Source organism: Ranitomeya imitator, chromosome 4 (genome assembly GCF_032444005.1).
Source record: "Ranitomeya imitator isolate aRanImi1 chromosome 4, aRanImi1.pri, whole genome shotgun sequence".
Lineage (NCBI taxonomy): Eukaryota > Metazoa > Chordata > Amphibia > Anura > Dendrobatidae > Ranitomeya > Ranitomeya imitator.
In genome coordinates, this window is record NC_091285.1 from 529,763,763 (window position 1) to 529,778,047 (window position 14,285).

Genomic DNA, 14,285 nt, shown 5'->3' on the forward strand with positions numbered 1-14,285 from the left:
CATCAGGAGCTCACTGAGGGAAGAGTGACCTGTCAATTAATAACCAGAGGCCAGCGGTGGGTGATGATATACAGCAGAGCTGGTAAGTGAAGTGCCACCTCCAATGCACTTGGGAATAATACTTCAAAAATAGATTTCTCAAAACAAAATTCTACTTAAGCATTAAAGGGGATTTACACTCATACCTTTAGTTAAGAGTGGCATATCCTGCTCACAAGTCCTCTATATACCTTGCATTGTATGCTGAAAGCCCCCCACATACAATAGACTAAAGTCAATCGAACCCACAGATATCGGTTGTAATCATCCAACAGTCTAATGGGGCCCTATTGATAATCCCCCAATAAAATAGGGAGATTCACCTCATGCTCCCACATGTAGACCTGTCCGGGTACATCCACTGGGTGCAGTATTGCCTCTGCAAAATCTTGAGAGTAGAGGATATGAGGGTCAGGCAGTTTGAACTTTAACACCCGATACAGTGCCTTGCTAAAGTATTCAGCCCCCTGGAACTTTTCAACCTTTTCCCACATATCCTGCTTCAAATATAAAGATACCAAATGTAAATTTTTGGTGAAGAATCAACAAGAGGAACACAATTGTGAAGTTGAAAGAAATTTATTGGTTATTTTACATTTTTGTGGAAATTTAAAAACTGAAAAGTGGGGCGTGCAATATTATTCAGCCCCTTTAACTTAATAGTTTGTTGAGCCACCTTTTGCTGCGCTTTCAGCTGCAAGTCGCTTGGGGCAGGGCCGGCTCCAGGATTTTGTGGGCCCCGGGCAAAAGAGTCTCAGTGGGCCCACATACCACGATTCATGATGCACAGATACGGCGGAGGAATAAAGATAAACTACATAGTGCCTAGCCTTCCCCCTCATCCTTCACATAGGCAGATATGCACACACACAATACGCAGACATACACACACATCTACAGTGTGCAGACATGTGCACTCACACACACACACAATACGCAGACATGCACACACACACAATACACAGACATGCACACACACACAATACCCATAAAAATGTACCTTTATTAAAAACAATGAATCGAAACAGGTACAAAAAAGCACAGGTATGGACAATACAATACTAAGTGGCAGTACATAAAAAGGGCCCAAGGTACCACCCACCGCCGAAGCATACCATACTCAAAATATATTGGACATCAATCCATAAATATGGGCAAAGGATATACAAAGCACTGGTACTATGACCCGATATCCAAAAGGCAAAGAAGTATCACAGAATAGTATGACGCACATTACCTGGTATACTCAGCAATGGGGGACCCAGAGCCCACCCCAACGTGCGTTTCGGAGCCACAGACCAGCTCCTTCCTCAGGGGGCGTGCACACACACACACACAATACGCAGACACGCACACACACACACAATACGCAGACATGCACACACACAATACGCAGACATGCACACACACACACTACGCAGACATGCACACACACACACAATACGCAGACATGCGCACACACACACAATACGCAGACCTGCACACACACACACACAATACGCAGACATGCACACACACACAATACGCAGACATGCACACACACACACACACACACAATACGCAGACATGCACACACACACAATACGCAGACATGCACACACACACACAATACGCAGACATGCACACACACACACAATACGCAGACATGCACACACACACAATACGCAGACATGCACACACACACAATACGCAGACATGCACACACAATACGCAGACATGCACACACACAATACGCAGACATGCACACACACACAATACGCAGACATGCACACATATACAGTACTCAGACATGCACACACACACAATACGCAGACATGCACACACACACAATACGCAGACATGCACACACATACAATATGCAGACATGCACACACATGCAATACGCAGACATGCACGCATACAATACGCAGATATTTACATACATATATTTGAAGACAAATTCACAAAAATACATAAATATGTACAGTCAAACACACTGATATACACAGATATGCACATCATACAGGCATACACAGACATACAGATAGACACAAGCCTCACTCACCTCCCCCAGGCTTGTCACCCATCAGGCTCCTCTGGCATGTGGCTGTGGAGGGAGCGCTGCTTGATCGATGGCCGTCACTTAAACGGACAGGGCCACCCACAGTGCACGCTGCAGCTGTGTCTGCTGCTAATGATGCGGTCAGGCAGACACTGCGCCTTTAACTTTGCTTGTGTGTCTGCCCGGCCACGTCATTACTAGCAGAGACATCGCTGCAGAGTGCACTGTGCGCGGCCATGTTTATTTAAGTGACGGCTGAGCTCAAATAGTGCCGAAGCTGCTGGGGGAGCGGCCCGGGCCCCCTGGTATCCCGGCAACGAGTGGGCCCCCCATTTGTTCAGGGCCCCGACACTTGCCCCGGTACGCCGGGTGCTGACGCCGGCCCTGGCTTGGGGTATGTCTCTATCAGTTTTGTACATCTAGAGACTTAAATTCTTGCCCATTCTTCCTTGGCAAACAGGTTTGATGGAGATCGTTTGTGAATAGCAGTTTTCAGCTCTTTCCACAGATTCTCGATTGGATTGAGGTCTGGACTTTGACTTGGCCATTCTAAGGGTATGTGCACACGTTCAGGATTTTTTGTGTTTTCTTTTGTGTTTTTCGCGATAAAAACACGTAAAAACGCATACATATGCATCCTATCATTTAGAATGCATTCCGCAATTTTTGTGCACATGATGCATTTTTTTTCGCATCGCAGTAAAAAAAGCAGCATGTTATTAATTTAGCTGATTTTTTGCATTTTTCCTGCTATTTAATGCATTGGGAAAGCTCCGGGAAAAAAGCGCAAAAAACACGAAAAAAAGCCTGCGGATTTCTGGCAGAAATGTCCGTTTTTTGTCAGGAAATTTCTGAAAGAAATCCTGAACGTGTGCACATACCCTTACACCTGGATACGTTTATTTGTGAACCATTCCATTGCAGATTTTGCTTTATGTTTGGGATCATTGTCTTGTTGAAAGACAAATCTCCGTCCCAGTCTCAGGTCTTTTGCAGACTCCAACAGGTTTTCTTCAAGAATGGTCCTGTATTTGGCTCCATCCATCTTCCCATCAATTTTAACCATCTTCTCTGTCCCTGCTCAAGAAAAGCAGGCCCAAACCATGATGCTGCCACCACCATGTTTGAGAGTGGGGATGGTGTGTTCAGGGTGATGATGAGCTGTGTTGCCTTTACACCAAACATATCGTTTAGCATTGTTGCCAAAAAGTTCGATTTTGGTTTCATCTGACCAGACCACCTTCTTCCACATGTTTGGTGTGTCTCCCAGGTGGCTTGTTGCAAACTTTAAACAACACTTTTTATGGATATCTTTGAGAAATGTCTTTCTTCTTGCCACTCTTCCATAAAGGCCAGATTTGTGCAGTGTACGACTGATTGTTGTCCTATGGACAGAGTGTCCCACCTCAGCTGTAGATCTCTGCAGTTCATCCAGAGTGATCATGAGTCTCTTGGCTGCATCTCTGATCAGTCTTCGCCTTGTTTGAGATGAAAGTTTAGAGGGACGGCCGGGTCTTAGTAGATTTGCAGTGGTATGATACTCCTTCCATTTTTCCATTTCAATATGATCGCTTGCACAGTGTGATGTGAATTCAGCTTTTGGGCTCCCTCCGGTGGTTGTAGATGGTAATGCAGTTGTGCCTGGACTGCAGGAGTGGACAGGTGTATCTACTAATTGCAAAACTGACTGGTGTATATAGCTTTGCAGGACTCTTTAGTCCCTGCCAGTTGTCCATTGTTTTTGGAGGATTCACTTCCCTGCTGGTCTCTCCAGTTTGCTGTGCTTTTCTACAAAGATAAGTCCTGGCTTTGTTTTTGCTGTCCACCTGCTGTGGACCTTATAGTTCTGTGCATATTCATGTTTTTGTCTTGTCCAGCTTTGTCTGTGAAGGATTTTTTGCAGCCAAGCTGTGTCTCTGGAGATGCAGATATACCCTCCATGTCTTTAGTCAGATGTGGTGATTTGTATTTTCTGTGGTGGATATTTTCTAGTGTTTTAATACTGACCGCATAGTACTCTGTTCTATTCTTTCTTTTTAGCTAGTATGGCCTCCTATGCTAAAATCTGATTTCATATCTGCGTATGTTATTTCCCTCTCCTCTCACAGTCAATATTTGTGGGGGGCTATCTATCCTTTGGGGATTTTCTCTGAGGCAAGATAGGTTTCCTGTTTCTGTCTTTAGGGGAAGTTAGATCTTAGGCTGTGTCGAGGGGTCTAGGGAGTGTTAGGTACCCCCCATGGCTACTTCTAGTTGCGCTGCTAGGTTCAGGGTTTGCGGTCAGTACAGGGACCACCTTCTCCAGAGTCCGTCTCATGCTGCTCCTAGGCCACCAGATCATAACAACAGTGCTCCTTGGGATGTTTAAAGGTTTGGAAATCAGTTTGTATCCAAATCCGGCTTTAAACTTCTCCACAACAGTATAACGGACTTGCCTGCTGTGTTCCTTGGTCTTCATGATGTTCTCTGTGCTTCAAGCAGAACCCTGAGACTATCACAGAGCAGGTGCATTTATACGGAGACTTCTTTACACACGGATTATATTTATCATCATTAGGCATTTAGGACAACATTGGATCATTCAGAGATCCGCAATGAACTTCTGGAGTGAGTTTGCTGCACTGAAAGTAAAGGGGCCGCATAATATTGCACACTCCACTTTTCAGTTTTTGATTTTCAACAAAAATTTAAAATAACCAATAAATTTTGTTCAACTTCACAACTGTGTACCACTTGTTGATTCTTCACCAAAAATTTACATTTGGTATCTTTATGTTTGAAGCATATGTGGGAAAAGGTTGAAAAGTTCCAGGGGGCCGAATACATTCGCAAGGCTCTGTATTCCAGGACATTTTTGACATCTGCTGGACAAATGTGTACGTTTTGTTTAGCTAGATGGAAAGTCACAGCCTTCACTGTCTTATGCAGAAGGTATATGTTTCTCACAATGGGTGTCTATGGATGTTCAAATGCATAGATTCTGGCTTTATATTTTGGAGTAAACGGTGGGTACATTTTCTGCCATATACACGAAATCCATGTTGTAAAGTTGTATTTATCAATTAGAATCTGATGCAGGAAAAGAAAATGTTAAAATAGTGAAAAACCCTAAGCTTGTCTTCTGTTAGTAGTAATCAGAAAAAAAGCTGACTATCTGTATTATAACCTGGGATAGTTCCAGTATTGACAATGTTGCTCAACTTGTTATCTAAATTAAATCTATAAATTAATTATATCATGATGAAAAGATGAATGGGAACCTGTTCCCAAAGGGAATCTGCCACGTTGTTCATTAATTCTGATCTGTGGACAGCGTGGCATAGAGAACTACAAGCTGAGCAGAACGGTATACAGGTTTGTGGAAAAAGATTCAGTATATCTTATTTTATGTATTGAAATTCCTGTTGTTCGTCTGCATATAAGACCAGTGGGCGGTCATTCTCGGTGATTGACAGTTATCTGCATGCAGTCATACAGGAAGGCCTGTCAATCACTGGATAGGACTGCCCACTGGACTCCTATTCGTAAAAACAACTCCGATTTCAATTATTAAGATGTGAGGTTTACTGAAACTTTCCCATAAAGATGTGTGAAAATCAGATACTATTTTCAACATGAGAATTTCTCTTTAAAATAGCAACATAACATTTTACATGGCACAACATGAAAAGCACAGACTTGTTATTTCAAGGTTTTGTGCTAATAAGTGCAAAAGGAAAAGCATTGCCCCTCTGTAGTCCATCAGAAGGGGACTTTGTTACACAGAACCTAATTATGGGATCATTAGCTGCATGAAAATACTGAGCCGCTAAACAACTGAGCACGTTTTTAACAAGGCCGCGTCTCAGCTTCTTACAGTGTTTCTCTTGATACAACTGTTTCTGGGTTGATGTCTGAAAAGCTGGAACAAACTGGGGCATATTTTCATAGATGGAAGATTAAGGTGTCTAATTAGCTTTGGCTCTTGTCGGCCTTAAATCACGAACAGTAATGGCAGCATTCAGTAAGCAGGCTATTTCTCCAGTGCTATAATGTGTCTAACTAGCTTTTGTCTGTAGATATTTATATAGCACCATCAGCTTCTATAACTACTTATATAGCACAATAATTGGGGTAATGCATTGTAAAAATTACACAAGACACCGTGGTATAGAGAACAAAAACTGTGCATAACATACTTTGAGGAGCAATCTATTACTTTAATAAGAGCTACGGTTTTGTGGGATATTTAAAATTTTCGATGGCATCATTTTGGGAGTACATATATACATATACACACATATTTTTATTATATATTTCTGCCCAATAAACAATGAAAAAAAAGAAACTCAATTACAATAAAAATACAAATCAAATAAAACCTTAATGTGCAGGAAAAACAACATTAGCTTAATTTTAGAGGTCAGTATGAATTAGACGACAAAAATATGTAGTTTTTCTACTTTTGAACCATAAAAAGTTTTTCCCTTTCTTCATACATAACATGCTGACATGAAAAAATAAATGATCTTTACGGATTGTTTTCATGGTGAACCATTAAAAAAACAACTTACTGAAAAAAAGGATTACAATTGTGCAGACTTTGTTTTAAGCCCTTCACCGCCAAGCCTATTTTCACCTTCATGACCAGGCCAAATTTTACAATTCTGACCAGTGTCAATTTACGTGGTATTAACTTTAGAACACTTCAATGAATGATAGTGATTGAGTGTTTTTTGTGACACATTGCTAGCGGTAACTTTAGGTTGAAATTTTTGGCGTTTATTTGTCAAAATATTGGAATTTTGGCTAAAAGTTTGAACATTTTGCAATTTTCAACACTTTCATTTTTGATATCCTTAAATACCGGTAAGTTAGTCATGCTGTACAAAATAAGTTATAAAAAACATTTACAATAAGTCATATTTAAATCTGCATCATTTTTTAAACATTTTTTATTTTTTAGGAAATTAGAAGGGTTTCATTTGACCATAAATTTCTCATATTTCCAAAAATTTTTTACAAAACCAGGAGAAGTTGCACAAGAAATTGTACAGTCAATTTTCTCCTGTTAGTCTTGTAAAAGTGCAAAATGGGAAAAATGAATGTGGGAAAAATCTAAAATTTTCACTTTTTCGTTCCATGTTGCTTTAATTCCTGTAAAAAACCGGAAGGGTAAATAAAAATCCTGAATGGAATTTTGGGCATATTGAGGGGTGCAGTTTTTATTATTGAAATTTTCTGTCACATAGGCAAACAGACCGTGAGGCAGAGAGGTCACAGTGTCTATAGAAAAAACAGCCGCACACTCAAGCCTTGCAGGTTTTTACGTGAAAGTTGTATTTTTTATTATTAGTACAGGCATCACCAAATGCTTATTAGTGTTCAGAGAAAATGACGGATACTTTAAGTTACGGTTAACGTTTCGACCAAGGCTGGTCTTTGTCAAAACCACACTTCTAATGGAGGGTAGAAAAGGTGCAGAAGCAGTCTGGAGTAGGCGAAGTCTGCAAGGGTCCTGTAGCACTGAGTCCGTCACACTGGTGATGCAGTCGGACACTTCGCCTACTCCAGACTGCTTCTGCACCTTTTCTACCCTCCATTAGAAGTGTGGTTTTGACAAAGACCAGCCTTGGTCGAAACGTTAACCGTAACTTAAAGTATCCGTCATTTTCCCTGAACACTAATAAGCATTTGGTGATGCCTGTACTAATAATAAAAAATACAACTTTCACGTAAAAACCTGCAAGTCTTGAGTGTGCGGCTGTTTTTTCTATAGACACTGTGACTTTGTGTTCAGCCTGCACCTTTTTTCCATGCGGAGTGCACCACATCTCTTGTACTACAGGCAGAGAGGTCAGACATTCCGGGGTCAATACCCAGAGAGCATGAAGATAACAAAGGGAAAAGACAAGGGCATACGTCAGGCCACAGTCCAAGGATCAAAATACCAGGAGATAGTGAATCAAAGCAAAAGGACAAGACAGTTGGGTAGTCAGAACACAGTCAAAATGGTCAGGCAGCAGAAGATCAGAACTCAGAACAACAGAATCAAGCAAACAGTCACCAGGACTCACAAACTACGTCTGGCAGGGATCAGTGGCAAACAACTCAGCTAAATAACTTGGGTAATCTCCAGAACACAGAACACCTGGAGAAAGTCATGAACCTCCCAGTGCCAAATTAGACAGCTAAGCTGTCAATCAAAGCGCCAACAGATCATCACGCCCATCATAAGATTGGACAGCCGAGCTGTCAATCAAAATACTGACAACACAGCAGGACCCAGTTTCCACAGTACAGCATAACAATCAGTCACTGAGTGGAGGAATCGTGGCACCATCTAAATCTTTGAATGATGTGATCCAGATGAAACCACCAGGAATCCATTTACTATTAGGCTAAGTTCACACTTTGCGGATTCCACTGCGGATTTTTCCGCAGCAGAATTCCAAAATCCGCAGTGAAAACCCGTTGCGGTTTTTACTGCGGATTTATCACGGTTTTTACTGCGGTTTCTTCTGCGGATTTTCATCTGCAGTTTCCTATTGGAGCAGGTGAAAATCCGCAAAAAAGAAGTGACATGCTGCGGAATGTAATCCTCTGCGTTTCCGCGCGTTTTTTTCAGCAGCATGTGCACAGCGTTTTTTGTTTCCCATAGGTTTACATTGTACTGTAAACTCATGGGAAACTGCTGCAGATCCGCAGTGGTCAAATCCACTGCGGAACCGCAGCAAAATCCGCAAAGTGTGAACATAGCCTCATGAGGCAGCAGAGTTAATCTGGACTCCATCTGATCTATGATCAGCTTTGTCCTTCTTTTCAGAGATGCACAAAACTGTGGCGGACCGCTCTTTTATGCACACCTGAAAAGACGGACACCGCTGGAGCAATATTTGGCTGCACTCCCTTTGGAATAAATAAGTCCAATCAATCGCTTTCTATAGCCATCAACAAGCTTCTTACATCTCTCAACTGGTGTAATAATTATGTGGGTACTATGGAATCTGATTGCGTGGGATAAAACAAGTCTGAGACCAAAACTGGGACAAATAAGTGTATTTAATAAAGCAAGAACATGAACTAGCAGAGACTTTCCTACACTTGTTGTGACGAAGTGACAGCACAGAACAGAAATCTCAGCAAACTTAGTAGCGGGGTGCGACCGCTCATACAAACAAGTCCAGCAGTAATATGCAGCAAGAGTGCCACCGGCACTTATATGTGGATAACCAGCAGTAGTATGCAAACAAGAGTGCGAGCGAACTGCACCTATACGTGGAAGTCCAGCAGTAGTATGCAAACAAGAGTGCGACCCGTACTTATACGAGGAAGTCCAGCAGTAGTATGCAGCAAGAGAGCGACGGCAATTACATGTGGAAGTCCAGAACTATGCAGAGGATATGACACCTTTCATGGAAGTCCAGAAATAAATAGGTGGAGCATAATAAGGAGTAGGTCCTTAAATGTACCTTTTGGGCTGAGAAGTCCATATCAAGTCCCGCACAACAGCCCGCAACAGAACACAGTCTCAGATGTCAAGACAACAGGTAACCCCAGTCAAGATCCGGAAGAAGCTTAGAAGACTGAAGGCAACTGGAAGTGGTGAGGCAGACCACAGAGTAACAAGCAGCAGCAGGAGCTCCAGAGGCAAGCTAGGAGGAAGCTCAGAAGCAAACAGCAACAAAATACTCAAGCAAGGAGGATCTCCAGACCTGGACTTAACCCCTTCCCGACCTGTGACGCCACATAGACGTCATGAAAGTCGGTGCCAATCCGACCTGTGACGTCTATGTGGCGTCATGGAGGGATCGCGTCCCTGCAGATCGGGTAAAAGGGTTAACTCCAATTTCACCCGATCTGCAGGGACAGGGGGAGTGGTACTTCAGCCCAGGGGGGGTGGCTCCGCCCCTCTGTGGCTGCGATCGCTCTGATTGGCTGTTGAAAGTGAAACATCAGAGCAATTTGTAATATTTCAGCTATGAAAAGTGGTGAAATATTACAATTGAGCCATGGCCGATTCTGCAATATCATCGGCCATGGCTGGAAACCCTGATCTGCCCCCACCACTAATCTCCTCCCCAGTCCTCCGTCCTGCCCCGTACTGTGGTCCGCTCCCCTCCGTCCTCCTGTCCGCTCCCCCGTGCTCCGATCCACCCCCCGTGCTCCGATCCCACCCCGTCATACTTATCGAGCCTCCCTGTGTCTGTCTTCTCCATGGGCGCCGCATCTTCCAAAATGGTGGGCGCATGCGCCGTGCGCCCGCCGAATCTGCCGGACGGCAGATTCGTTCCAGGTACATTTTGATCACTGTGATAAAACCACACTGATCAAAATAAAAAAAAATAGTAAATGAACCCCCCTTTTATCACCCCCATAGGTAGGGACAATAATAAAAAAATATATATTTTCTTTTATTTTTCCACTAGGGTGAGGGGTACAACTAGGGTTAGGGTTAGAACTAGGGTTAGGGTTAGGGCAAGAGTTAAGGTTAGGGCTAGAGTTAAGGTTAAGGCTAGGGTAAGTGGAGCACCCCCAGACGCAGGGCCTTGGGTGACTCGGTACCGGTCCTCTGCTGGCTCAGTTCTGGGGATGTCACGGTGGCTGGACCCGGTCCGTGACCCTGCTAAGGGGCGTCCAATGAAAGGTGATACGAGTCTGTCAAGGTTTAGTGACGCCACCTGTGGTACTCGGTCAGGGTGACAAATGCTGCTTGGGGTCCACTGGGGTGATGTGATGGCAGCTAGATGATATACCTTCCCACAGGTGAAGTATGTCCCCAGGGCTTCCCAGTATGATGGATGGTGATGGTGTGGGGTGCAGACAATAACGAGGACACAAGGTTGCAGTCTCTTTACCTCTTTACTGAAGACTTCAGGATCCTCAATCCAGAGCACAGTTAACAGGGCTGTCTGAGACCGGCCGGTCCGAAGGCACATCCAGAGTTTCCTTTACAGGTGGAAATCGTTACCTACCACTAGCGTCTGTGTGTTGTAGTGCTTCCCTGCTGAGCATTCGGGATAGTCCTCACAACTTCTATTCTCGTTCGTTCTAATTCGTTCCAGTTCTTTCTAGTTCTCCGTCTCCCAGGTATGTTATGGCTAGGACGCACCCGTTTGACGGGTAGGCTCGGAGTTTTTCCGGAACCCTAGAGATGCCCCTCTTCACGCGTTGCCCCCTATGTCTGCTTAGGTGATGTAAGGTAGACAGCCAACCTATAATTAACTGTCCTGCGGAGTTTGGAGTAATGCATAGAGTCAGTTACTTCCTCGGTGTTCCGGCCACAGGCCTCAGTAGGATGTTGCCGTTCTCCGGGCATGACTCCTACTGGCTCTCCTTTGTGCTTGATCTCGTTTCTCACTGTCCACAATATCCTTCGCTTCGTGTCTCTTTCTTAGGATACCGCTGCGGGGTGTGCAGGCGCAGTTCCGTAGCGTTTTATTCTGGTCGCTAGGTACCTGCCAGGTTCCCACGCCTGAAAGGGCCCCCCCTGAATCTTCTCCCTGCAACACCCCCTGCCACGGGATGTTGCCTGAATCCAACCCAGTCAGCTTCTGACTAACTTCCTATCCAACCCCTAGCTTTACCAGTGTGAGGAGTGGCCTAGTAAATAAAACCTTTTGCTCCCCCTAGTGGCCGGAGTGTGAAGTGTAATGTGTGCTGGTGATACCTGGTCAGAAGAACTCCTTTAGTGCCATCAGACGTACCATCACTCCCCTCAATGGCAGAGCGTCGTTACTGCAACGACCAGATCTCTGGGGCGCTGCACTCCCCCCCGGTTAAATCCAGTACTCCTGGACTGGGAAGAAGAGCAACAATACATGTTAGCAAAAGACATACAAAATTTTGGAATGCTTGAAACAAGTAATTAGAACAATGCTTCCCTTTATGGGAGGTGAGGACACTTGAACGTTACAAACAAAAACAAGGTTAAATATTTTTAAATAACATTCTGACTATAAATAACTTCTGGCACCCTGTCGGGTATTCTACTAAGTGCAAATTCTGAACAATAATTTAACTTCTCCTTTAAGGGCGTATAAGCTGAACCCACTAAAGATTTACTATAAAGTACTATAAGACAAACTCAACTGTATCTTTTCTTTCTAACTTCACTAATGCAGGACCGCCTAGCTCCTTGGCTGGGCTTACTGTCATTGTCGCAACCAGCTATCATTCTACAGTTCTCAGGAGGACTCTCTCTAACCCCTACGGGTTTAGGCAAAAGAGCAGGAAACAAACAGTTAACTATTTACATTTGTCGGGGTTTCGAGGTTTATTCTCGCGATGGTAGGTTGCAAGGCATCAGTTGGTAGCAAACACTTCCTGGGCTGGGAAGATCTGTGTTCGACTTCTCATCCGATGCGGTATCAATGTCACTAATCGGTTTTTCAGGCATAATCTGGGTTCGAATGTCACTTTTGGTAATAGGTTCAGTAGCGGCAATAATGCTCACTGTGGTAGTAGTATTAGGATTTGTCAGCTCAGAGGTAGTCTTAGTCATGGCAGCAGGTGGCGCCGCTACGGGGCCTACCAGTAGGTCTTCTATCACCGGGGCAGGGACATTCTTCATACCTGCTTCAGATGCGGTCCCTCCGGTGCTGGCCTGCTCCGTCTCCGCTGGGACCTGGAACGCTGACTGCGGGGCCTTGCGCTGTGGCGTTGTCATCTCTGTTTGCAGTATCTCGCTTTCCTGCAGGGCCTTGCTTTCTGGCTTCGGAGTGCTGGAACTTATTTCTTGCTCCGGACCAGACGAGGCTGCCGACAGACGTCTGGTGAGGCCCCCGATGACGGTCTCCTTCCACCCGGCCTCAGTGCTCAGCTGCGTCCGCCGGAGTTGATCGCTGAGCTCGTCCACTCTGGCCTGCAGGAAGTCGGGGCCAACAGGTGATGCCTGGCTGCGGTATCTCTCTGGGTAGCTGGGGGAGTCCTCTGCTCCGACCCCACGCTTCGATCCCGGTCGGCTGGCCATGGCGTCTCCCACGTGGTTCACTTCTTCTCCCTCCTTGTCCTTTTCCCGCTCTCTCCTTCATGGGCGGTTTCGCTGCCTTTGTCTCCGCCCTCCACTGAGGATCAGGAGGCAGATCTCGGCTGCTGACGGACACGTCCTCAAGGCACAGAAATATTTAGACTGGGCGGCCATTGTCGTTCACGCTCTTCAGCTTGTCCAAGCCCACTTCCACGCCCTTCTTCTTCTCCTGCGCTCCTCGTGGCGCTGCAATGGCGGAAGTTTTGGCAGGAATCTTGGTGGCAAATAGCAATACACAGTCTTTGCAATAAATCAGAGTTCAAGCACAATTCAATCACAGTTCCAAGGCACACATGACCTGCTTCTCAGGCTTAAGTAGATCCTGTTCGTGATGCCAAGTTGGAGTGCCCCCAGAAGCAGGGCCTTGGCTGACTCGGTACCGGTCCTCTGCTGGCTCAGTTCTGGGGATGTCACGGTGGCTGGACCTGGTCCGTGACCCTGCTAAGGGGCGTCCAATGAAAGGTGATACGAGTCTGTCAAGGTTTAGTGAGGCCACGTGTAGTATTCGGTCAGGGTGACCGACGCTGCTTGGGGTCCACTGGGGTGATGTGATGGCAGCTAGATGGTATACCTTCCCACAGGTGAAGTATGTCCCCAGTGCTTCCCAGTATGATGGATGGTGATGGTGTGGGGTGTGTTGCGAATTCTGCTCTTGGGCTCCCTCCGGTGGTTATGGGTGGTAGTGCTGCTGTCTTTGGATCACAGCATTTATCAGGTGTGTTCACTTTTTTCAATTTGGACTCAGCTATTTAGTCCTGCTTGATCCTTTAGTCAGTGCCAGTTGTCCATTGTTTTTGGAGGATTCACATCCCTTACTGGTCTCTCCTGTTTGCTGTGCTTTTCAACAAAGATAAGTCCTGGCTTTGTTTTTGCTGTCCACATGCTGTGGGCCTTATAGTTCAGTGCATTTTCATATTTTGTCTTGTCCAGCTTTGTCTGTGAAGGATTTTTTGAAGCCAAGCTGTGTCTCTGGAGATGCAGATATACCCTCCATGTCTTTAGTCAGATGTGATGATTTGTATTTTCTGTGGTGGATATTTTCTAGTGTTTTAATACTGACCGCATAGTACTCTGTCCTATTCTTTCTTTTTAGCTAGTATGGCCTCCTATGCTAAATCCTGATTTCATGTCTGCATATGTTATTTCCCTCTCCTCTCACAGTCAATATTTGTGGGGGGCTGTCTATCCTTTGGGAAT

The 14,285-nt window shown here is 44.9% G+C and overlaps 1 protein-coding gene across 1 annotated transcript in view; it reads left to right on the plus strand.

The window, feature by feature from the left end:
• LOC138674586 (uncharacterized) overlaps positions 1-14,285 on the plus strand; it is a 434,601-nt gene that overhangs the window by 73,198 nt on the left and 347,118 nt on the right. The gene's annotated exons all lie outside the window — the stretch shown is intronic.